Source organism: Crotalus tigris, unplaced genomic scaffold, assembly GCF_016545835.1.
Source record: "Crotalus tigris isolate CLP2741 ecotype Arizona unplaced genomic scaffold, ASM1654583v1 scf7180000019935.411523, whole genome shotgun sequence".
In the NCBI taxonomy this organism is placed as follows: domain Eukaryota; kingdom Metazoa; phylum Chordata; class Lepidosauria; order Squamata; family Viperidae; genus Crotalus; species Crotalus tigris.
Genome location: NW_024097779.1, coordinates 103,581 through 124,373, shown reverse-complemented (window position 1 = coordinate 124,373; position 20,793 = coordinate 103,581). Strand labels below are relative to the sequence as shown.

The 20,793-nt window shown below is 42.8% G+C and overlaps 1 long non-coding RNA gene across 8 annotated transcripts; it reads right to left on the bottom strand.

Annotated features, from left to right (window-relative positions):
- Positions 1-2,371: 2,371 nt before the first annotated feature.
- Positions 2,372-20,719, bottom strand: LOC120317913. 8 transcript variants are annotated; one of them, XR_005559340.1, is made up of 5 exons: positions 20,244-20,719; positions 10,541-10,649; positions 6,252-8,139; positions 4,333-4,547; positions 2,372-2,682 (listed from the first exon to the last, which is right to left on the bottom strand). It is a non-coding gene; the product is annotated as an uncharacterized LOC120317913 (long non-coding RNA). The 8 variants fall into 8 exon arrangements; XR_005559338.1 differs by having other exon boundaries at positions 10,552-10,649; XR_005559343.1 differs by having other exon boundaries at positions 10,541-10,646.
- Positions 20,720-20,793: the final 74 nt, after the last annotated feature.

Here is a 20,793-nt window from a genome sequence, read left to right as displayed (position 1 = left end):
GCAGGGCTTTTCAACCAGTGGTACGGGTACCACCTGTGGTACATTGGCACCTGGCACGTGGTACACAACCATCCTAGAAAAGTGGTAGCGGGGAAGGGGAATGGGAGCGCCACCGGGCAGGCAGGCAGGTGTCTTGCTCGGCTGTGCCTTGGGGGCACTTTTTTCAATGCCATTGTAACTTCGAACAGTCACTAAGCAAACTGTTGTAAGTCAAGGACTACCTGTACTTTATCACTTTTTTCTTTCTTTTTTTTTTTTTTTTGGTCATCAGGTTTTTGACACCTTGCTAGGCGACTGGTGGTACTTGGATATTGCCATATCCTAAAAGTGGTACAATGGGTGAAAAGGTTGAAAAGCCCTGGTCTACTAGTACCAGCGCATAGCCATATCTGGAAGAGGATATATTTTGATGCAAAAGCAATCTTTAAAGCTCCAGAAGCATGTTGTGCATCTTCATTCCAAATTGATGTTTTTCTGAGCAATGGGCAAGGCCACAGGTGCAGTGAAATCTACAAAATAATGTATATATTTTCTATAATAATTGGCAAAGCCAAGCAAATGGTCTTGGCAGGGCATGTGGTAATTAGATATCCCTGGACCTCACAGTATAAATACAACTCTCTCTGCACCTTTGAGCCTTTCCCGTTTCAGTCAATTGAGGATGAGCCCCCTAACCTATCTCTGAAGATGTATGTTCAGAGATAAGCATCGATCGATCGGCAGGGAGATTTAGGCTTGACAACATGTTGTTGCTTAAGATCCACTGTAAGCACCCATTGATATGAAGACACAGCCATATTGGTTCTTTCAAGAGACCTGGACAGTTCCAGCTAGATCATTTAAAGTTTCATCTATCAATCTTCTTTAAATTGATATGTGCAGCATTATTCTGTCAAATTCTTAGAAATTAATTTAAATGTACTTATATATTCAGCCACTGAGTGGCATCCTTGTTTAAGTTCCCAAATGTGGTGATTCCTGCTTTGAGTTTTTATGAGATCTGCATACATAGCCTCAAACTGATGAATGACTTTGGCACATTTGTCCAGCAGAGGCTCAGTAGTGGTGTTGCAACTGCCCCCCCCCCAAAAACATCCTCCACACCACCTTCTGAGATCCCATATACAAAAATCTGAAACTTACACAGGGGTTATATGGCATCAGACAGAATTCACTATTTTTGGAAGATTTTTTTTCCTTCAATGCCTTTAGATTTCTTGTCCAAGAGAAAGCCTGATGTTTAGCTAACATTTTTCACATTGTTTTACTGTCCTACACAAACATTAGTGCTATTATGCTCCCTATAAAATATGAGAACAATTATTCATAGGAAAATGGATACAAATGATAAAAAGAGCAACATAAAAGTGCACAGGAAAATCACTCATTGAGGACCTGGTCAAAAACCAGTTAGTTAGTTAAACCAGTTAATTAGTGTGGCACTAATTAGCTTTGAGTCACATTTAGACTTGAAAAAAAATATACAGGCTTCACTCATCAAAATCAACAGGGCCAGGAGAAAACAAAATTTAATTTACATTTATCATTACAATTAATATCACTGATTGTTCCCTGTCAATGTAATAACTTTCACTTTCAGTCACATTAAATCTACCATTCAGCAGTAACAGAATTGCTCAGGAAAGCACATACAGTATTTTCAGAGGCTGCATTTAACTCTTGGACTATGAACTGAATTCCCTGTATGAGCCAAGGTGAGAGGAAGAAAAGCTTAGTGACAAAGCAATTGTGCTTTGCTCACTGAAGATCACAGGTTCATCTTCCAATCTCTCAAACTATTTTTAGTAGTGTTTAGACCAGTGGTTCTCAACCTGTGGGTCGGGACCCCATTTGGGGTTGAACGACCATTTCACGGGGGTCGCCAAACAACGCAGTCCGCCATTTTTCCCCCCTTTTCCTTAGCTGTGCTACTCCCTTTTATTCTATTGGCTTTTGAAAGCCAATAGAATAGACTCTCTTGAATAGAGTCTAATTCTATTGGCTTTCAAAAGCCAATAGGAATTGTCCAGGCTGTCTCTGCCCTGCTGAGCCCGCCAAAAGTCCCATTCTGCAAACGGTGCTGCACCAGCTGAGTAGTTCTCGACTTACGACCGATTGAGTAGTCCTCGACTTACTACCGGTTGGGGGTTGCAGCATTAAAAAGGTTGAGAACCACTGGTTTAGATAAACTTCTGCAAGAGATTTTGGTGAACTGAAGTCAGAATAGAATGGGAACAAGATTCAGGATATGGCAGCTTTGCAGATGGTAGATCCATAGCCAAGGTGAATTTGCTTCTAGACTTCCCAGTACATGGCCATCTCAATCTGGCCTGCATCCACTTAGGGTTAGAAAAATGCTCCAGAAAGATTGCACTCTGGAAACATTTTATTGGGGGCTGGAGGGTTTGAGGTTAGTCTATTCTAGACATGTCAAGTTTGTGACATCACATGATGCTTCGCAACGTATCGGAGCTTTTTCCCCTTTGCCAGCAATGGGATGAGCGCGGTTTCCTGGTTTGACACCCTTGGTCTACTCTGCCTCGCTGTGCCATCGTCTTCTGCAAACACTGGCAGCTGGGGCATATGCCTTTTGATTGGGCCCGCTGCTTCAGCTCCTCCAAAATGGGTGCCATCGCATGCGCAAACATCTTTCGCAACACCTCTGTATTCACAATGCTGTAACTGTAGGTGGGAATCAGGAGGTGAAAAAAAGGAAAAGGAATGTCATTTACACAGTAAATTTATACAGTCAGTAAATGTAGAAAATATGATTGGTTAAAGTCTTGAAAGAGAGAAAAACAGCCCAGGTACAGCATCAAGGAAACTCCCTCCATGCAATGTCAGAAGAGTGCAATTTACTGCACTGAAAATAACATAAGATATCTCAGGAAGTGAGCTTATTTAACATAAAGACAACAAAAAAGCACTGTCAAAATTAATATTGCTTTAGGACAATTTCTCCTTTTTCCAGAACTGGCAAAGGGGGTGGGGGTGTCAAAATATCATTAGAAGAAGGAGGTAGACAATAGGTATGAAACATCTAAGCTGGGAAGAGAGTTTTAAAAAGCAGCCATTTTAAAACCCAGCTCTTCTTGCTTCTTCTAAACATGCATGCCAATAACATGAGTTTTAGCAACTTGAACTTTTTTTTAAATAAATGAAAACAGATGTTCTCAGGAAACTAAAGCCAATGCCAGATACTGGATTTTGTAGAAAACTGCATTTTTCAGCAGCAGCCAATTAACTGCTCATATGAGGTCAATTTACTTGTTTTTGTAATATTGAACTGTCTCTTCTGTGAACTGGAAAACTGCAATTACCTGCTGGTCTATGAAAGAAAATCTATGACATCAAATCAGTATTTCTAGGTAATGTATTCTTCATGGATTGCTTGAGCAAAAACAAAATTGGATAATCCTTGATAGAAGGATTGTAGCTATTCTGATACATCATGGCCATCCAATAAGAACACATTTCTCAACCTTGGCAACATTAAGATACATGGATTTCAACTCATGCTCAGAAACTGTGAACTGGCTCAGGAATTTCGGAAGGTGGAGCTTAAAGTTGCCAAGACCTGGCTTTTTGCCCAAATACTAGATGGGAGATTTTGTGCCATTTGATTGTTTGTAGATTGGCTTTGGTTGAATGAAGTTACTTTGGGAATTTTAATGTTGGGAATTTATTACATATTGTTTTCTCTTAGTATACACTGCCCTGTGTCAACTGGGAAGCTACTAAATTGATTTAATCAGTTAATCTATCATGCTAAGTCATACTATGGTATGTTTGGTTTTATCTAGTTTATACCCAGTCCAGCATTTCATCTGTCATGCCAAAAACATTTCAAAATGTACTGTCACAATTGAAAGACAGAATGCCAAATTTCTATGGTATATTTTTTTGAGTAAAAAAGGGAAAGTAAATCTGGAAATATAAGCCAGAGCTGCAACAGATGAAATATATTTTTACTCTTAACAATTTCCAGTCAGAAACACAAGGAAACCTTTCTGGTACAGCATACTTCTTCTGGGATAAGCAAGTCACTGGAAGACCTCCTGCAACCACCAACAGGTGGGAAGTCAAGCAACAGTACAGGCCCACCTGTGGTTTATGCCTTACAGGCATAAATCAAGGACTATCTGTAATGCTTTGTTTAATAAATTGTAATTAAGCAAATAATTGCTGGTTTTATGACATTTCCCCAAATGAAATCAAGGGAATCAAGCCTATGCCCTAATCTCCACATCCTTCCTTAGTCTAGCCTTCTGATTCTCATTATCAGGTTGGCCTGTATTCTTCAGTTCTGACTCAGAGGTTTGGACTAAATACCTGGAACATCTCTAGCACAATTAGAAGGAGGTCGGTCAGATGCTTCCATATTCTTCAGTGTTTCCAAGATGCCGGGATATGTCTTCCAGGAGTCCATCCAGGTCTGACTGGACCTGAGTGAGAGACACTGATGCCTGCTTTGCCGTGGCATAGAAGGGAAACGACAGCAGCTGTAAGTGAAATGGCAAATTTCCACAACTTCCAAATTCATAGCCCTGTAACAGTGCAGAGAGATACAAGTTTGACCGCCTCGTAGAACAGTAGGCTTTCTTATCTCTGGAGCAGGTCTAGAGATTGGAGCAACCTCATTTTAAACAGTCCTCTCACATCATAGGTTGGCAGAAGAAAAGTGACTTCCTGGTTTGGGGTATTTGTGTTTCAGGAGAGGCTGCAGACTCCCTGTTTCTCTGCCTTTTATACTCTTTTACTCTTCATTATTATGGGGAAGTGGGAGAGCTAGATGAGGGATTTCATCTGGAATTGGTATTTTTCTCAAAAATACAGTGGAGGACTCCCACACATCCTGTTTTCCTGAATCTGATATTTGAAATTTTCTATTATCTAATACTTTTGAAGCAAAAGACGTAGAATTAGATGTACATTGTTACAGAAAACGACCTGCTGAGGAAAAAGGCAGAAACAAGAGATCATTGGCAGATTAATGAAACTTGCCCTTAGAACAGTGGTTCTCAACCTTTTTAATGCCGCAACCCCCAACCAGTCGTAAGTCGAGGACTACCCAACCGGTCATAAGTTGAAGACTTTCCCTGCCCGGGAGCGCCGCACATGCATGGTGCCGCCCCCTGCGCTGGCCGAGGCGTAGCTGGCAAGCGGCAGAGATGGCGTAGGCCGACCACCGGCTGGGCCACCAGCTGGCCCAGCCCAAGGGAGGTAAGGCACCCGCCGGGCCCCATGCGCGCCAGCAACCCTCCCTGCGCCCGCCGGCCTCCCACCTCCCACCCCTGGCTCTCTTTTACTTACATTTTTAGTAGTTGCTCAGCAGGGAGAGGTGGAAACTTCCAGACAGCTTGCCTTCGCTGCAGACAACTTGCAGCGCCATTTGCAGAATGGGACTTTTGGCGGGCTCAGCAGGGCAAAGACAGCCTGAACAATTCCTATTGGCTTTTGAAAGCCAATAGAATTAGTCTCTATTCAAGAGAGACTGCGTTGTTTGGTGACCCCCGTGAAATGGCCGTTCGACCCCAAATGGGGTCCCGACCCACAGGTTGAGAACCACTGCCTTAGAAGATCCACAAAAATTAGAGAGATTTACTTTTTAAAATAAAAAAATACAGTGATCATTTACAGGGCAACAACGCACTAACAAATAATATACTAACATTATCTACAGAGGTTTAGACTATAATACTTCATCAATACAGTGTGGATAATGGAATTTGTAGTCAACTTTCCTAAATCATACCTCTACAGTGAAAAAACCCTATTATAAATATGTAGGGAACAAACACCACTACAAAAACTTGCTATCGTTATCTCATTAAACCTCTAGTTGTACTGAAAAACTTAGCTCTATGGAACAGTAAACAGTGGATTATTCTTGACTCCATTATCTCTTAAATCTAATAGTTCTTTCACTGGGAATAAGAGGCCACAACTCAAAAGGATTTAAGAGAACTGGAGATTGGAGGAGAGACATGGCTGTCCAGCTTCAAGAAAAGGCAGAAACTTCATCCAGTTCCTCCCGCAGCATCCTGAGTGCTTGGCCTTGTTCCACTTGTGTCCTTTCCCGTTGGGGAAGCACTCCCTCCAAGCGTACCCCCAGCTGAGCCAATAGCCACAACACCTGCTTCTGGGCCATCTCCAACATCCATTTCTTAGAGTCAGTACGATAGAAAAAGACCAGGTTGGAGGATATCTTGTTGATTCCTGAAACATCCTCCCTGCCCTGCCATTCTTACCTCAGAGAAGTACTAAGAGATGAGAATTGGACCTCTGGAGTCTCTGCAGATGGCTGACCTTGGGGATGTTGCCTCCATGCTACTTATGAGGTACAAAAGTTATTTGGAGACCCCAATCGCCATCCCTGTTCCAGCAATTAACGTGAGATCTTACCAACGAAAGTCTTCAACTTGAACCTGCTGCTGCAAGTTATGCAGTTTCTCCTAAGCAAAGTAGGGGAAGGGAAAGAATAAGATTAATTTGGGGGCATTCAGTATATTTATATGCTGTTCTCTTTTCCAATTAGCAATCTGATACAGTAAAACTCTACAGAGTTCAAATCCACAAAGAAAATAAAAGGGAGCACCAAAGGCAACAAAATACCTTTCTCTAACCTAACATCAAGATGTAAGAAACTACAATGTTCTTAATTTCCAACCATATAACTAGGCTAGTTAGGAACTCCAATTGTAGTTTTCCAATATACCTGGAGAATGCCAACCTGAGAAAGGCTAAAATAAAAAGTTATCCTTGGTGGCAATTGTTTTTGCGTGTGTGTGTGTGTATTGATTACTTTAATTTCCCTTAGGGTCATGGGTCAAATAAGTCAATGAGGCAGCTGTGATCACTTGATTAAATCCTGTCCATTTTGTTATGTGCATTGCAACAAGCTTGGGCCAGGATTCCAATTACGTGATTCCGACTATCTTATTAAACAGGCTGCTCTTCAGTGTTCTGTTTCTTCATTTCCTTTCCTTCCTGCCGAATGGGCTGCTGGAACAATTGGTCACCTTGGCTTGGCTGCTGATGTGGTACACAATTGGGCTAAAGCAAGAGGAGGAACATATTGTTCATCTAAAAGACATCCTTCACCTCAAAGTGAACCTTTAGAAAATACAACTCAGCAAATCATCAGAAGAATGCGGTTTTATGTTCTTTTTTTGTGATGGAATCCAAACTATCTGCAACCATTTGCATTTGATAAAAAGGTAAATGAAAGGGACAAACTGCAGAAACTTACAGCATTTAAAAAAGGGGACAGTTGTGCCAAAACCCTGAAGATGGACAAGATGGAGACTTTGCACCATCTTTTTCCTCCTCCTCCTTTCCCCACCTTTTATTTAGAAGTCTACAGAGGATAGCAACTAACTGAACATAGCTATGTTGACAGTCAATCATATAATACTCAAGATAACCCACTAAGAAATCACATGACCATAAATAACCATGATGGTTAATTAGATTTCTACTCCAACTTTGAATGAGAAACTCAAACTGGCAAGTTTAGTTCTAACTCTTCTGGTTTCTTTTAGCAGTATCCCTTTCAGGGGACTGAAAGACCCCCAGGCCCTCCCTCGGTCAGCCCAGCCCCTCAAAGAGATATGGTTGGAAGAAACCAATCATATGTGTGTCTACAGGTGTGGGTCTACAGTCTCTTCAGAGCCAGTCCAAAGTTAACTCCTTCTCGGAGTCCTAGTAGACAATCGCCTAAATATGAGCCAGCAGTGTGCTGCCGCTGCCACTGTTGCTAAAAAAAAAAAACTTTGCCACAAGGAATCGAGCACGGTTGAGAGTGCTTATTTCTCTTCCCCGCAGTTTCATTTCTAAATTTTCCAAAATCATCTTGTGCATAGGTAAGCCTGAGCAAGTTTCAATGGTTGACCTTGGATCTGAATTATAATCTCCTTAATGCCTGGTAGACAATGGCTCTCTTTTGCTAAAAGCTTCATCATTTTTTTTTTATTGGAAAGAGAATTCTTTGACAAAGATGAAAAAAGGAAAAGGCTTCAAAGAGATGGCAAAAATGGGCACCTTCTGTCTCACCTCCAAGAGGGCTGAGTTTTCTTCTAGCATACTGGTCTTAATTTTGGCATTCTCCACAGATTTTGTCACCTTTCCGCAGCTTTTCTTCAAGAAATTTCAGGAGGGGGAAGAAAGTCAGGTGGCCAAGCAAGGAAGCAAATAAAAGGAATGAGCTAACATGGATTTGCATTTAATGTTGTGCATCTCCATTTCTATAAAAGTCTTTTCAAGAAATTGGGACACGGAGGAGACTGAAAATTATCCCATTTCTCGCTCTCTTTTAAATAATAAATTTGATTATTTGAAACTCTAACAAAGGAATAGTTCAATATCCATTTTATTACAGCATTGGAAAAAAACAGAGCACCTCAATAACTCTCTCCCACATCCAAATCTCCATGCTCTGGGATTATTTTTTAAAAAGAAAATTATTTTAATATTTGAAATTGTCCCTGTCATTTCACTGTATATATAATAAAAGCAAAAATACATCTTAAATTCTGCTTCAGCAATTCTAAAGGCAGCACTGCATCTCCTACCTTGTGTGCTCTGAGATATCTGGCAGCATTTGCCCTTTTTTCCTTATACTGTTTTCTTCTAGAGAAAAAATGTACTTGGCAAGGAGCTCTGCTTCAGCCATCTGGTTCTGCAAGTCTGGTCTTAACTGGCTTACAATGGAGCAATGCCCTCTTACAAACAATATCAAATTATGATAAAACCTGCATAGGTTCAGGCTACCTGATGAATCACCTTGTCCTGCTAGGACAAGCCCATCCTATTCAAGATGGCAGAGAGGGCCTACTTCAGATCCCACCAGTCAAAGAACTCTATCAGGATTAGAAAAAGAGTCTTCTCTACTGCAGTACTCATCCTTTGGTACATCTTACTGTCTAGGGTAGACATGTCAATGCGGCCTGCAAAGCCATCCTGGAAACAGTGAGGGAATGGCCCCCGCTGCCTTGGCCTGGCCCAGGCTGGCCGGGAGCCAGTGTATAATTTTGTAGTGGCCATCTATACTGAAACGCACTCAGTTTTAGCTCCACAAGGCCGTCTAGAAACAGCGAGGAACCAGCCCCTGCTGTGTTGGCCCCACCCCCTGGGTGTATGCTGGGGAGATGTCACCCTTTGTGAGGAATGAAGAAATGCACCATGCTTTGGTGCTTGCCCCGGTCCCACCCCCTTCTGCCAGAGACCCTCAGATCTGTCCCACTCCTGGTCAGGCCCCCACAGGCACCCTTGACACGAACGATGTAGAGTTGGCCATGCCCACCCAGTAGGCCACACCCACTCCATCTACGCCCACCCAGTAGGCTGCACCCATCCTGGCCACACACACCCCGCCCCCCCCGAGGGCAACCACAATACTGATGCGGCCCTTAATGAAATTGAGTTTGACACCCCTGGTCTAGGGTAACATCTGTCCACAGCCTCCTATCCTTTCATAAGAGCCTGAAGACTGATTCTGCTGGTTGACCTTGGGACCAAATGGGGGAAATTCCACGCTGGAGGTGGCTGTTGAATTGATGGCAGACTCCCCCTACCCCTTGACCTCTGCTCTCTACTCACCCATTTTTTTTTTTGCTATATTGATGTATATTTTCCTTTTGCTCCTTTTTCATTGTTTATTGTGTGAGTTCTATTATTTACTTCTGTTCTATTTACATTCCTTTCATTTTCTTTTTTATTATTGTAAGCTGTATAGAGTAGCCCCACAGCAGATAGACAGCAAATAAATTTAACAAATAAATAAATAAAATAATTATTGCATGTAGATGCAATAATTCTGAGACAATGCCTGTAGGCTGTCAGAACGATAGTTTAGGTGTTAATTCAAAAGTCAAGGAATCTTCCTTGACCTACAGCTCCTGTTGGAAGATACACCAGGAAGGTTTTTGCCTAGAGAAAAGAAGTGCCTACAAATTGGTTTGGAACAATTATGTTTGGTTTGTGGATAACTGTGTTATTACTATATATGAATTATTGTATTTACATGTAATGTATTAATTAAGGACTTACTGCAATGGATAAAGCAAAGGAAAACCCAGAATGTGATCTCACAATGCTCCAGGTTGGTCTCTGAAAGCCTGGCAGATTTTACATAGAAAGCCGGATCATTCTGCCTAAACAAGCAGGTAGGAGCTTGACCAAATTTTGGAGCAGGGTCTAACAGGACTCTAGTTTTGTAAATGCGAGCCCACAGCTTATGCACCCAAAGCTGAATTGCTCTCAGAACTTGCTCCCACACTACTTGGACACCAGCAACCAGGTTTTCCAAGCAGAGCCCAAAGAGTAAAGCCAACCAAATGAAGCAAAATTAAATCTGATTTCACAGGATGGACAGAATTTAGCTTCTCTTCCTTCAAATTGGCCAAGTGAGTCAGACTGAAGCATTCTTGCATTGGTAGCCTTAGGAAAGAGACTAATTCCACTCTATATCCCTGCCTATAAAAACAGAAAGAGAACGGTGAACCTGGAAGTCTAAAACTTCAGGTCTAAAGTAACCTACAGCTTCCAAACCTGCAGATTCTGAAGATGGCCCGTAACCTTGGATGTCTTCTCCTTGAGGCTGCTGTTAGAATCCTTGGTTAGTAGAGATCACTATTACCCACTTCCTGCTGGGAGAGAGTATAAGAGGGAGCTGATCAAGCAAATTACAGTTACCACTTACTTCTGACTAATGCACACTTCCAGACATTTATTTAAGTTCCAATGCTTTTGAAATGGAAAGAGGGCAGCTGTCAGGCTTGCACAACCAGACCCACACATGTAGAATTCAAACTAACTATTTTATTATTCTATGTCTATTTCACAGGAATTTCCCCAGACTGGCAGCTTTGCCTAGGAAAGACAAGGCTCCAAGCATAGGAGGTATGGTTACCTTGTTTACATAATGAGTCCAAGCTAATTCCCTGCTTGAACCCTCCTCTCAACTGGGACAGCTGCTCTTCAGCATCATTTGAAAAACATTCTCAATATCTTAGAGACCTAGAAGAGTTTTTTAAGGGACCCAAACAATTCATTATTGATAGTTAGAATCTTGCAGTGATACAAGAGTCAATAAAATTGAAATTAAGCTTGTATACTTTTATAGCTGAGGAATCAAGGCAAAGGGGACAAAGAAATATTTGGAGCAATATAAAAGGCCATGCTTAGGTGTAGAAAGTAAATGAAGAAAAAGGAATGGCACAAACACATCAGTATAGAAGGATGACTGCAAGAAAATCTTCAAGAAAAGCTCTTATCAGGAAAAAAAATATAAATACATTGTTAAGTTCAGGATTGGTGAGAATATGAAGTTAACAGCAAATTAAAAGAAAAGCAAATTAAACATCCAAATTGCTTGTCCAAAGAAATGCTAATCCCAACATAAAGAAATAGGAATTATTTTCTAGAATATTATAGGAAGCCCACAACTGAATTATTTTCTGGGATGTTATAGAAAGTCCACTGTACTGCTAAAAATACAGTATTATGATCCTCTGTTTCTTGAATCAATTGCAACCTCTGACCAGACATCCAAGACACCCTCTGGAAGCATTCCTGAATTTGCAGAAGCATCAGTAAAGGATTCTTTGTTTGGCTTAAACCTTGGTTGCTATATATTAATACCAGCCTAATTTTCTTCTGAATATGGAAGCTGGAAGAGAGAAAAGCAGATATAGACAAAACTAGAAGTTCCAGCAGGATTGACCTTTTCTGTTCAAGGAAAGATGAGAGACTTGGGAATAATATCTTTAAAGTGGAATGTGGACTGAAAAGATATATAGACTCAAAGCCCATCAAGAATACAAACTTTGGGGTGGAGTGGGGGATTTGTAGAAGGAATACCTGTTAGTTAATTATAGCACTAAAAGGAGTTTTATGCACCTCAAAAATAAAAATCATGGTATAAAGTAGTAGCTCTAGCAACTTAATCAAGCTATTATTTAAAGTGCCGTAGATACTTTCTGGGGGGAGGTGAGGGATTTTTTTTTATTTGTCTATTATTAAAACAATGCTTCAGGGTTGGATACTTAATTGACAAAGCAGCAACAGGTAAGATATGTGCAACTGTGACTCATTGCCTCACGGGCTGTCTGGAAGTATCATCTTCATCTTTTGACCAAACTGGCTTGATGGGAAATAGAAGGGGCGTTGTCTTACCTGAACGCCTTTTCTCAGCACGGACATGGAGAATCCACCAATGGGTTTAGACTGTATTCCTGCCCAATCAGATCAAGTCAGCCAAAGTTGCCACGCCTGTCCTGGACCATAGAGATCCCAGTCTTGATGCGAGCGTAGCCATTGACTGACAGCAAGACGTTGTGGCTCACAAAAAAATTAACTAACTAACCCTAGGTCTGATAACCTACAAAGGTGGGACTGGATTCTCCATCTCCGTGCTGAGAAAAGGCGTTCAGGTAAGACAACGCCCCTTCTCCAGCACTGGAGATCAAGAATCCACCAATGGGACATACCAAAGCCTACTGTCCCTGAGGGTGGGTAGTAGACTGGTCCGGTGTGGCCCTTTGATGTAAAACTTGTTGGAGAACTCTCCTACCGAAAGAAGCCTCAGCCGAGGCAAACCGATCAATTTTGTAGTGTTGTATAAATGGAGATGATGAAGTCCATGTAGCCGCCCTGCAGACATCCTCAATGGGTGCCTGGGTGGCCCATGCCGCAGAAATGGCCGCTCTCTGTGTAGAGTGGGCCGTGACCCCTCGTGGAGCCAGCAATGACTCAGCTTGATATGCCTCAGCAATGCACTCCCTGATCCACCTGCCAATCGTGGAAGAGGAAACCTTCCGCCCCATGGAGAAAGAATGGAAGGATACAAAAAGGGCTCCCTATTTGCGAATGTTGCTGTCAGCAAAATATAGTACCTAAGTGCCCTGTGGACATCCAGGCTATGCCATTGCCGTTCCAGTACATGTGATGGATTGGGGCAGAAATCCAGCAGCACTATTTTCTGGGACCTATGGAACAGAGAGTTAACCTTTGGGATGAAAGTAGGGTGGAGTCGAAGGACCACCCTATCCTGGTGAAAAAATGCACAGGTCATCCCTTGTAGAAAGTGCTGCCAATTCTGAAATACGGCATGCCGATGTGATTGCCACTAGGAATGCCACCTTGTGGGACAGGTAGTGGATGTCGCATGTCCTCAGGGGCTCAAAGGGAAGCTTGGTAAGAGCCCTAAGGACCCGTGGTAGTTCCCATGAAGGGTACCTGTGTACCGTAGGAGACCTGGAATTAGAAGCCCCTTTAAGGAAAGAGCGAATTAAGGGATGATGTTCCAAGGACCCCACCGAGTCAAAGGTGAGGACCGTGGAAAGAGCAGCAACCTGTCTGTGCAGCGTGTTTGTGGCCAGGCCCTTCTCTAGGCCCTGTAACAGACAGTCCAGAATATGTGGAACCGTGAGTTCCAAAAGTGATAAGTGACGGCCAGAGCACCATGATTGGAAATTCTTCCATGTGGCCTCGTATATCCGGTTGTGGAAGGACGATGGGAGGCCTGGATGACAATAATGACCCCCGGCGAGCAGATCTCCTGCATTAAGAGCGAACACTCAAGTGCCAGACGGCTAACTGGAGCCATTGGGGGTCCGGATGAAGGATGGTCCCTTGACTGAGAGAGACCTGTTCCGGAGGAATCCGCCAAGGGAGAGATTCCTGAATCTCTCTGCTAGGGAGAGATCCATCTGATCAGCGAACCAATGCCTCCTTGGCCAATAAGAGGCCACTAGGAGTATCTCTGCTCGCTCCTGAAGAAGCTTGCGGATTACCGTCGGGATAAGAGGTAGAGGAGGGAATGCATAAAGCAGACCCTGAGCCCATGGGCTCCAAAGAGCATCCGTCTGCTCCGCCCCTGGAGACGGAAACCGGGAGAAGAACCGAGACAGCGGAGCGTTGCTCGGGGATGAAAAGAGGTCCACAAGTGGAAGGCCGAAATGGTGACAGATCTCTCTGAAGAGTCTCGGGTGAAGACGCCACTCTGAGTGATCCACTGTAAGCTCTGCTCAGAAGGTTGGCTTGAGTGTTCGCCTCCCCTGAAATATGATCGGCCCTGATGGAGGCCAGATTGTGTTCTGTCCAAGAAACCAGTAAGAGTGACTCGGTCAGTAAGGCCTGGGATTTGGTGCCCCCTTGGCAGTTCACATGAGCCTTGACGGCCACGTTGTCCATGAGGACCAGTACATGACGCCCTTTCACCAGACTGTGGAAGTGAACGCAGGGCTAGATGTATAGCTCCTAGTTCTAGCCAATTTATGTTGTGGCGCAGGTCTGAGCGAGACCAGCGGCCCTGAGCCCACTACGGACGCAGGTGTGCTCCCCAGCCGAATAGACTGGCATCTGTAGTTATCACTATCTGATCTGGTTCCCTGAAACATAACCCTCTGAGCATGGCGGTTGATCGCCACCACATGAGAGAACGCACCATCTGTGCTGGGAGACTTGTTTGTCGTTGGGAGGAACTGAGGTTCTGTCTCTGAAATGGGAGCATGAACCACTGTAGTTCCCTGGAGTGAAGTCTGGACCAGGGGACGATTGCTATGGCCGAGATCATTTTGCCTAACAGTTGGAAAAGACTGACCAATGTTACTGACCGCCCCCCGTGTAATTTCAGGATGGAGTCTCTTATGCTGTTCCGGAGTTCCTGGGACAAGTACACTGACACTCCACTGTGTCTATAATGGCCCCGAGATGCAACAGTCAATTTGTGGGGAACATGTGACTTTTTGGAAAATTTATGGAGAACCCATGGTCTTGGAGTAGTGTTACTACCAGTTTGAGGTCCACCTTTGCGGACTGGATGGACGATGACTGGATTAATATGTCGTCCAAGTAACATTGCACTCTGACTGGTATCATTCGTAAATGAGTTGCTAGTACCGCCAGGATTTTGGTAAAGACCCTGGGAGCCGACGAGAGGCCAAATGGGAGCACCCTGTATTGGAATTGGCACCCTTGTATGCAAATGCGCCTGCGGCCAGAGAGGAACAGACTGAAGAGAGCAAGCTACTGAGACAAATGAATGGGAATACCGGCTTGAATAAGCTTCGGGGCTGCAGCTCCCAAAATAGTAAAGGTCCCCTAAAAGGAATCTGAGCATGTCGAGTAAAGGGGAAAAACACCCCCCACCTACTGTGCAACAAATCACCGGAGCGGCAGCCACAAACTCCAATCCCAAGGGAGACCGATCTGAGACCGGTTTAGAAATTAACCTCTGCGATTCCACCGGAGCCTTAATTAATTCTGGGACTCTTGGGTAAGAATTATTGCTCGGTTTGGAAGGAAGAAGGAAAGGAAAATGGAGTTCCCTCCTGGGCACTCAATTTCTGTTCCCCCTCACTCAGGAATCTGTTGAAAATTTGGAATTTAGGATGTTCCTGAATGGATTAATTGATAACAGAAAACAATTCTATACTAAGTACAGCCTAGCTCAGCAACTGTGAAAAAATCCACCAATGGAGACTGTACCTGCCTAAGAGCCAAATCTGCACGTTTGTCCTGGGCGAGATCAAGTCAAGACTGGGATCTCTATGGTCCAGGACGAGCGTGGCAACTTTGGCTGACTTGATCTGATTGGGCAGGAATACAGTCTAAACCCATTGGTGGATTCTCCATCTCCAGTGCTGGAGAAGATCCCTTTTTTCGTCCCCTGCTCCCCACAGCAGGCCTCCATCATCTGTGGATTCATTCTCCGTGGTGGAATCATCACGTTCCCCATCAGTTAGATTCAGGAGAGAAACATTAGTGCAAGCAGAAGAATGCTTCAAGTTCAGACTAGGGCTTTCATTGGTAAAATGGGGCTCAACTCTGGGTTGGGAAAAAGTACATTCATTATCCTTAGATATAATACTGGATTACTTAAATAACACATTGAAGAGAGATAGATATAGCAAAGAACTTTCTAATGCCTTGATGTTAACATATTCTTTGGTAACTTAAGATTTTGAGATTACTGTATAGAAATCTTAGAAAATTATACTGAAAATTCTGAGAATTGAAGTCCAAAATGTTGGGGAGGCATCTGGTCTTATTTTTTTATTGCATTATTTATATTCTGCCCCCAATTTTAACAAAATTTTGGTGACTCACATAAAATCCTATTCCTCTCTACAATAAATTCGAATAGTAGAACAGGGAGCAGACTGTTCCAGGAGATAGAGCAACAGTAAAACATGTTCCCATTCCCCTACCTGAAGTGGGAGAGAATTCAAAGAAGTCCAAAGAAATAATACAGCACCTATTTGAAGAAGGCCATTCATAAAGTAGCACAGTCCAAATCATGAAAGGCTTTAGCCTTCAGCATTTTATACAAGGAAATTTGTTCATTAATGCAGAAAACATAGCATAATGCTGCCCTGCTGAAGCGGATCTCAGCTCACAGCCTGTGAACACCAACTACAGTTTTTAGATCATCTTCAAAGGTAATGAGAATAAGAGTGACTATTGCCAATGTCCTCCACTTCCAAGGAACACAGTGGAAACACTAGGCAGCACTTGAGAAAGGCTTTCCTGGTAATAAAATCCACCTGCTGATCATATAGAAGGATCCCCATTTTTATCCTAACTCTGTCAAGGAATGTGAACCTCTCTAAAGCCAACACTGAGGCACAAAATAAGACCAATTGTTTCTGAACAACCAATAACATCCTCATGCTATGATTCAGTTTAATCTAGTTTCTTGCATCCCATTCACTCTCACTTTTCACACACTGCCTGAGGATCTCTTCTGCATTTCCTGCTCTGTTAAGGCTATAAAGTTTGGTATTATTATATACAGTACATATTGTTGAACTCTCACTCTAAACTAACAAATGACCTTTCCCAGTGGTTTCATTTAAATAATAAATAGCAGAGGGGAAAGAATAAAGTCCTGGGGCACTGTATGTTCACATGCCCCAAGGTCTCACTTTTCTTCTCTTGATATTACCAAATATAACCAACCACTCACTTATGAAAGAATGGAACCACTGCAGAATAGCACCACTAGCCACTCATCCACATCCACACCCATCTCTTAAATAGTCCAGAAAAGTATCTGATCAATGATACAGAACATTACTGAGAAATCTAATTGAACAAGGACACGGCCCAACTAAATTCATCCCACAAGAGCAGCTGAAACAGTTTCTGTACCACACCCAGATCTGAGAAAAGTGAAATGAAAGAGATCCAATTATCCACTTTATCCAATATTTTCTGCAACTGATACCCCATTATTTTCTTCATAATCTTCCTGGGGGAAAAAGAAGTCTGGAAACGTGGCAGAAGTTATCCAATACAAGCAGTTCATGAGCCACCTTCTTCAGGAGATGGAGAATACCACTTCCTCCCTTAAGGTAGCATTAACTCCCTCTCAAATATAACTGCAGATGCATGCGTACAGAGGAACTAGTGGAGGATGAATTCAAACTGCCGATGGCAAAATTAATGTCACGGAGAACCCTGTCTGCTACCTCAGAGTTCACAAGTTCAAATCAAGCCTCAAATGATCTTTTTAGATCAGTAATTCACAACCTGTGGGTCGGGACCCCATTTGGGGTCGAACGACCATTTCACGGGGGTCGCCAAACAACGCAGCCCGCCAGTTTTTCCCCCCTTTTCCTTAGCTGTTCTACTCCCTTTTATTCTATTGGCTTTTGAAAGTCAATAGAATAGACTCTCTTGAATAGAATCTAATTCTATTGGCTTTCAAAAGCCAATAGGAATTGTCCAGGCTGTCTCTGCCCTGCTGAGCCTGCTGCTGAGCCTGCCAAAAGTCCCATTCTGCAAATGGTGCTGCACCAGTTGAGTAGTCCTCGACTTACAACCGGTTGAGTAGTCCTTGACTTACAACCGGTTGGGGGTCACGGCATTAAAAAGGTTGAGAACCACTGTTTTAGATGCTGTCTCAGCCACTCTGTTGGAACCCTAACCCATAAGAAGTCTTACTTCAAAGTCTTTAGGGAAAGTTATGTTTAGGAAAAGTCACTGGAAGAAATAAATCAAACAAATACAAAGCCAGGATTCTTGAAATCTCAGTGACATACATCTTAAGGTACAATTTCTTATCTAGTTGAACAAATATCTTATTTAAGAAAGCAACATTAAGAGCCATATACACAGAAAACCTGTATGTTTTTCCAGCACTATACTAGGAACCAGAAGATGAAGAAGAGAATGGGAAGGTTTTTTTCCCCATTTGCTTGGGTTGGAATCAGAAATGAGTTTTTAAAAAGCATAGGCAGAGAGCAAAGACTCATATATTTTTCCCAAAAAGTAAACCAAGAGTGTGAATTCCTGGGCTTGAATCAAGGCAATGTATGCAGAAGGGTTGACTGGCTTTTAAGCAGTGCCTCTGCATGTTGTTAGAACCCAAAACCAGACCATGCTAGAAACAAGACAATGCTGATGTGAGATACTACCTGCAGGCAAGATGGTCTCTCCTGTCTGGGTTAATAGCAATAACCACTATTGCAGTACCTGCTTTAGATCAGATGAGGTCCACTGCCTATTTAGCCCAGTGTTGAACTACAAACCTTCATTATTCTCAGCCAGCTTGATTATACAGGCTAAAAATTCTGGGAGTTGTATCCAATAAAGCTGAGATCTGAGGGCAGCAATTTTACATGATCTGAAGGGGGAAAAGATTTTTTTTTTTTGTGCATCTTCTACTACTAGAGGCCTTTTCACCTGGAAATGCAATGGACTGAATCTGAAACCTTCTAAAACCACATCTGAACAAAGCAGATGTGCTACTATGCATTCTGTTTCCTATATGTTATCACATGCTGCAGCTATTGAATTCTACCTCCACCCTTTACCTTCCCGGGTGACTCACCCATGGAAAGAGACAGCTTTCTTTTGGGGAGGGAAGCCTTTGATGCTAGTAGCTTTCCCAATTGATTCTTGATACTCTGAGCCCGACTCTCAATCCCTACTGGCGTGTCTTCAGCCTCATTTATTTCTTTGGACTGCCAGATGGTATTCACCACAATGTTGGCCATTATAGGCTGGGCCAATATCTAATATGAGCACAAATTTCCTTGTCTGCACCTTACTAGGGAACATCTATTATCTACAACCCAATTTGTAGGTAGGGCAGGGGTCTTCCAGCTGTTGTCATGACCTCACAAGAGTTGCCACCGGGATCCATATATGCCAATTTGAACTCCCAAAGAAAAGGCAATGTTGAAAGAAAAATCAGGGTCCAGTCCAATCCAAAAATAAACAAAATGGAGACTGCTTTAGAAAGAAAGTTCTTGTTTATTTTGTTGCCAGAAACTTCAGTGATAGCAGCATGTTTCTGGAGTGGCTGACAAAATGGGAGCTGGGAGTGGTGGATTTTTATACCTCCTTTGGGCTTTCTGTTTGGAGTTGTTCCTATGCAATGAACTTTGACCTGAGGTCCAGTGTGCCCTTTTGGTATTCTAATAGTGGTGGGTTAATCCTATTATATCCTAAAGGCCATATCTTTAGATTTTGGGTGGGGGGGTGGAGATTTTAAGGATCTTTGTAATCCCATCAGCTCCTCCCCCCCCCTTCCTGAATGAATCACTAAAACTGCATTTCTAAAAGCTGGTTTCTGCTTGGGGCAGAGAGACTTGGGGGGTGATTTCTGCCTAAGATTTTCTATTATTCTTTTGGGAAAATATAATATTCTGCCTTTTTTAATATCCCCCAAATAATTCCTTCTCTAGGAGGGGCTGTTGAATGATATGAATGCAATAAATATATTCATGGCTAGTTTCCACATAACACTAAATCATAATTTCTTGTATCTTAGTAAATGATACCTTAGCATAATATACAGACCATGCCATTAGATGTCAAACAAAGCTTTAACATTTCATCTTAGCATTATGCGTTAATCAAACTGTTTCAGTTTTCGAAGCTACATTCAGTAACTTAAAGGCTCTATGTAGCAAATAAGCTAAGCCAAAGGTTTACACGTGCCTAAACTCATACTCTCATGGAAAGGAGAGAAAAATGATTTAATAAAAGTATTACTGGGAAAACATTTCTCCACTAGGAAAAAAACTAAATGAATGGGAAAGAAAAGGAAGTAGAAATGTAGTCGCTGGAGAATATTGTGGCCCATCCTAAAAAAACCGGAATATACTTGTGGTTTTAGTCCTAATGAAATAAGAGTTACACTGGTTCTTTCCTTAAGTAAATTCTGCCCTTAAAGGGGAAAGAAAAATATTTTGAGGAACTGGAAGACAGAAATCGCCCTCTTTTACCGGCCGCCCTTGATCGTTGTGCCTTCTACTCTCAAAGCCAATTGGCTGGAATTTGATGACGGCCCCCGTCGCTCTTTCCCAGGAAAGGCAGCTCGGTTTCCAAGCCTCTTCTCCACAGCCTTTCTTTTGCCGCCGTTCCACCGTCAGCCTTTTCAGCCAATGAGCCACGGAAGGGCTTGGAGGACGTGGATTTCTTGCCCAATAACAGCTTTCAAGAACCGTCCCCCGCCCAGCACCGACCGGAGGTTCAGCTTGCCGATTTCGCAAGAAGCGTCACTCAGGTCGAGGAGGAAATGGGCGGGGCGGCCTTTGAATGACATTTCTTAAAATCTATCAAGATATTCAAACCGAAGGGGCACAGGGGGAGGCAGGCTTAGGCGGGCTTCTTGTGAACCTATCCCCAATGGAAAATGCAGAGCTGTAGAGGGGACTTATTTGACATTAAGATTCACCAGATCCAATAGGGAGAAGAGCAGGCGGGATTTAAACCTATTGACCAATCCTTTAGAAGGCTGACTTATTTCTGTCAATAGAAAGCACCGCAGGTTTG